We start from the raw sequence: 6042 nt of genomic DNA on the forward strand, positions 1-6042 counted from the left end.
CCTTTAGAGTAGTGATATTCAAAGTAGCTGTTCAGTGAACTACAACTGAGAAAAGGATTCTGTATCTGACTGTAAGTCTTTCACTGAAAAAGTCTGACAGTGAAAAATAAAGCTGAAATAAGCATTGAACTTGGTAACACAGTTGATTTACATTCTCACACAATCTCTTTGTCTAATCCCCAATCAGGATCTAACAATTCAAAGAAACAAACCAAATCTTTGAGTAGTGATCAGTGAGCAGTGGTTGGCATGCAGTGGTTTTTCTCCTCATGACCAAATAATAAATAATTGTGGGTCATGTGGTCATAGTTATGCAACTCTGCCATGTAGCATGAAAGCAGCCTATGGATAATAAGTAAATAATAAGCCTGTTTATATTCCAGTAAAACTTTATTTATAAAACAGGATGTTGGCCCATGCACTATGCTTTGCATACCCAAGCTTTAGGGTGCTTAGATGCCTTCAGTGTAGTTATGAAGGCCATTGAGATGCACTCTAGTGAATTTGCCTAAAATTACCCAAGATGGCTTATACTTCTCTGTGACCTAACAGTCGAATTATGATTGAACTTAAGTACAGTTTAATGACATTAAGAAACATGTTCATTTTGTGGAACATACTTTTACTTTACATTGAAAATCTGAGTACCTTTTTTATTTGTGTTATTTCTTCTCCTTTGTATCTCTTCAATGTTTTAGGGAAGAAATTGTAAGTTTTTTTTTTTTTTATTCCCATGAATTTTTAAAGAATTCTTTTAAACATTTGTTAAGAGGACCTGGCAAACAATGAGTCACTTTGTTTGGGCTCTAAGTAAACAGAAATGAAACCATTTGTTTACTGGGGAATTATTTGCCTAAGGTTACAAAGCCAAGATTTACCCAATTTGATCTGATTCTAAAGTTATTGTTTTCCCACCACATCTATAATTCCTAGCATTTATCTTGAATATTCTCTTTTAAAATATCTCATTTTGGGGACTGGGGATGTAGTTCAGTGGTAGAGTACTTGCTTAGGATGTGCAAGGCCCTAGGTTCAATCCCCGCCACTACAAAAAATAAAATAAAATTTTTTTGCAAACAGCTCTTTGATGATTAATGTACTTTCACATATTATTCCTACATGGGACTATTTGCATATGAAATCAAAGACTTATCCCAAACAAAAGGGTCTAATCATCTCTTTTATTAATAGAAATCGAACCTTTTTACCTCAACAGGAGGTGCTAGTAAATCTCTTATTAACAAAGAAAACATGTACCTTACTTTATATAACAATTATTGAAATTTTAACATCATTACAGTCTTGCAGACTTCTTTTATGTCATTATTTGACCTAATGGTTGGCATGATTATTTTTGTTCCATCAAAATTAGTCCAAGACCATTCATTTGTATTGACTTTAGTGAAATAGGACTTTTTATGTATAGAGACACTAAAAGAGGGTTACAGATGTTTCATTTTTATTAGATTATTATAGCACTAAGACATATTTATTCAACTAAGAAATGAAATAATTTACATGTTTCTGAGAATTAAAAAAGTTAAAAGTATTTTTTAATTCAGTGGCATCTGTAGATGGATATAGACATAGATTTTTCAAAGTTGTAAAAATATTTATTTTTAACCCAGAAACCTCAAATTAAGAGATACTTTTATCACTTGTTTTGTATGGACTCAAACACATCTGTAGTAAAAACCATAACATGATCAATGAAGGAGGTATCCTGAGTGAAATTACTTTTATAGTTAATGAAAGTTTATTTTTAATTGCTTGTTAAAAGTATTATAAAATCACCCGTATTATTAAAAGTGTATACTAAGCATAGCTTAATCTTTATTGATGACACACTGTCATAATAATGAAGATTATTAGAGAAAGCTGTAAATGAAGCTATAGCTGCAGATATTAATGGCCTAAATGATGGCTGATAATACATGTTCCCTTGGATATTGGTTTCTGGAAAATGTCCCTGGTACATCTGGAGTCGTTTGACTTTTCCAAAAACAGAACAGAAAAATTGCCTGTATTATTTATCCACTTCAACCACTTTTTTAAAACAATTTTTCTTCGCTGAGTATTAATATAAAGCATACCATTTTTTAATGAAACCATACACTATGGTGTAGTTTTAAACTTTTAAAATATTTTGGTTTTTACCACTGCCTTAAAGATACTTTAATTGCTCTATTTTAGGGCAAACTATGACCTACAGATGGCCTCTTATTTTTATAAACAAAATTTTATTGGAACTGCCACGCCATTTTGTTTACATATTTCCCTTGGTATTTAGTTACATAGTATCTTGTATATTTGTGTACAGTACAATTATGTATGACAGAGACCATATGGCCCACAAGCCTACAGGGTCACAATCTGTTCTTTAAACAAAAGTTTGCCAATCTCTGCTATATAATTTTGTATAGGCAGATTGTACTTTTATAACCATTCTTTTATTTTCACTTCAATAAATACTATAGTGAAACTTTAGTTCATAAATTTTGGACTACATTATTATTACCTGTACTGGATTTCTAAGTGTATAGTTTATTAGATTGAAGACTATTACACTTTTAAATTAAAAATCATCCATATTTATTTTATTAAATTAAAAATTTTTATCAGAAAATATGAAAGCAGTACATAAGTTTGTAAGATAAAAAGTGAAAATTCTCCTACCACAATACTTCTGGAAAGCTGCTTGTCTCAGCATAGACTCTTAAGAATTGAGAATTTATTCATCTAGCATTTTTTTCTGTTCTTCTAAGTCAGTTTTCCTTTTTCTTTTTTAAACCTAATGTGATTTTTTATTCCTGCTGTTTCACCAAGTACTTCTTTTGTGTGACCATGTGACTACACCTTGCTAGTGAGTTGTGAGTGAAAGAGACTTCTGGTTTAGAGCATTTAACTGTTGATGTTAGAGTTTTTAAAACTCACTTTTCCTATGGCAATGTGACTAGTCCTATTTGAAATGGTGATTGCTCCATCAGGCTGAATTTTTGAGGGACCATTATGAACAGAGCCTTTCTTTGTATCAGATGGGAGGTGAAGGAGAATAACATTTTTGTTATGATCTACTACACTTAAGGAATTTTGTTTTTAAAGTGTAAACTAGCTTATTTTTATCAATATAGGGCTTAATCCAGAAAGTGGAGTACTGCCATAAATTAAATCTAAACTCTTACTGTGGTTTTGGTGACAGATGGTGAGGCTACATTAAGAGATCCACACTCTGTGGTGGTGGAAGATTTAATACACTGTTGCCTATAATACTTGGAAGACAAATAATGTACTTCATGAATGTCTATCTCTGTTGGGAGACTTTGAATAACAACATTAGTAGTGTGTTTTGATTACTATATTAGCAGCTATTGCAAGATATTTTAAGATGGAAAGTTGATAATAGTTGTTAAATTCTACCATTTAATGGTAGAATTGCAAGTGGGAACAAAGAAGGATAGAAAAGGTTTAGAAATTCAGATGCTTACCGAGTTAGAAGAAGCAATAAATCCTTATCCCTAACCAGTAAAAGGAGAATGTCTTTAAGCACAAAAGTTTAATTAAATCAGCAATATGACCATCACAGTAATTGTGAAACTTCTAAATAGGTTAAAAAGAGGACCTATAGTGTTTCTATGTGGAAATTCCTTCCAGCATTCCTTGGGAAATTTATATGTTTTTCAAATCTCAAGACAAATAAATCAAGAAATTGTTGAAAGAGGGAAATAAATTATACTGTATTTTGAGATTAAACTTAGTAATCAGTTTTGAACCATTACTATTTGAAGGACAATCCATTTAAGTGAAGCCCAAAAGCAAGAGCAGGGAAAGTTGACACGTGGAGGTTACAGGTAAGGTCAGCATTTCCAGGAACCAGAACAAGAGCCCATAAAAAAGAAGTGGTCACACTTATAGCTACTGATATAAGTACATATTCGTGCCCCCTATCTGCTGGTGATGGTGAGTCACTCCTATAAAGTTAATAAATATTAATAAGTTTATATACGTAGTGTACTTTATGCAAATCTGTCAATGGTATTCTAAGAAATAACACATTGTGGAAGCAAAACAAGTCCTTAAATTGGCAGTTTCAACTTGTGGTTCATGTAGTGCTGTTAACCTTTCTAAAAAACCCAAATGTTACATGATGCAAATACTATCAATACTATAAATTTGTTGGCACTTTCCAGTGCTGACTATTTGCCAAAGGCTACTACTATTTTTTTATAAATACTTAAACAAGAAATGCAAAGAAAAATGATGTGCATGTTGTGAAACATTAAAAAAAATCAGAAACTAAACTCAAATTAGCAAAATCAACATCAATTTCAATAGCAAGACTAAATCAGAGCAAACAGACAAATTATTTTCATTATTAAAAAAAGAAAATCACTGGGCATGGTGGCACATACCTATGATCTGGCTACTTGGAGGCTGGAGCAAGAGGATCACAAGTTTGAGGAAGCCTCTACCTTATTGAGGCCCTGTCTCAAAATAAAAAATAAAAATGGCTGGGATGTAGCTCAGTGGTAGAGCATCCCTGTATTCAATCCCCAGTATGGTGATGGGGTGTGGTGAGCTTTTATGAAGCAATATATAACCTAATGCTAACTTGAAGATATTTTTGGACATACCTTCAACAACTATTATCAATGAAAATCAAATGTTTTTTTTTTTATATCTGAAATATTTGTTAAAAAATAAGGACTATCAGGGCAGTGTTTTGTGTGCTTCAAAATTGCATTTTAGGAATAAGTTTAAGTAATCTGTGGTACTTTCAATTTTCAAGATAACTATTTTACATTTGTGTTACTATTTCCTTTATTTTCTCTTTCCATATATCTATATTAGGTATATCATTTTGCATAATAATAACAATAAACTATACATTTATCTTTTTAAACAGTTTCTGAAACATTAGTATAACATAAAAATTATTCATTGTTTATCATGGTCACTCACAATTACTTAAAAATATGTTAAGTATAATAATATGAAAAAATGATGATGAGCTGGGCACAGTGGCACATACCTATGATCCCAGCAACACAGGAGGCTGAGGCAGGAGGATCAAGTTCAAAGGTAGCCTCAGCAACTTAGTGAGACCCTGTCTCTAAATAACAAATACAAAAAACAGGCTCAGTAGTTGAACACCCCTGGGTTCAATCCTCTGTACCACCACTCCCAAAAGATGAATTTTGTATAATGTGAAAATCTCCAAAAATGCCCCAGAAATTTTAATTCCTCATTCCCACATCCCATATGTTTGTATCTGGCTGGGTGCAGTGGCACACAACTGTAATCCCATCTGCTCAGGAGGCTGAGGCAGGAGGATCACAAGTTTGAGGCCAGTCTGGGCAACTTAGCAAGACCCTCCTCAGAGTGTAGTGTCCTACCTGGCCCCAGCTTTACTTGACAATGTGATTGTGTTTTATTTGTCTCTGTTTTTCTCCATCTCCTGTTATCCCTATTTGAGATTTATTTGTTGCGGCTGTGCAGGTCGGATGCATGTATACACATGCATGTTTGGTTGATTTTCCTGATGCATTGAGTCTTACTAATATGTGGTTAACTTATTTGTCTCAAGTATGTCTAAAGTTTATTTTGTTTGAGGCAGCTATACAAACTTTCTTGGTTAGTATTTTGTACTATTACTTTCAACCTTTCTGTGATCAAAATAGAGATATAGATATGTATTTTAAAACATTTAAAAAATCTTCTAATTCTAGCATTTAGTCTACTACATTTAATGATCACTTTTGTACATTCTATTTATCCTGCCTTTTGTTTATTTTTATCTTTTCACTTTCTTTTGAAGATTCTATTCCACATTTTGTTGTTTTTGTTGTTGTACTGGTTTTGGATGTTATATACTATATTCTTTTTTTCCTTTTCTTTTAATCTTATGGTGCCCCCCACCCACTCTAGGAATTACACTATGTGTCCTTAATTTATTAACATCTAAAGTTAATCATATTTATCCTTTTCCCAAACAGGGGCCTAAACACACTTAAATTCCACTTGAGGCCATCCACTTCTTCTAAA

This window comes from Sciurus carolinensis, chromosome 2 (genome assembly GCF_902686445.1).
Source record: "Sciurus carolinensis chromosome 2, mSciCar1.2, whole genome shotgun sequence".
Lineage (NCBI taxonomy): Eukaryota > Metazoa > Chordata > Mammalia > Rodentia > Sciuridae > Sciurus > Sciurus carolinensis.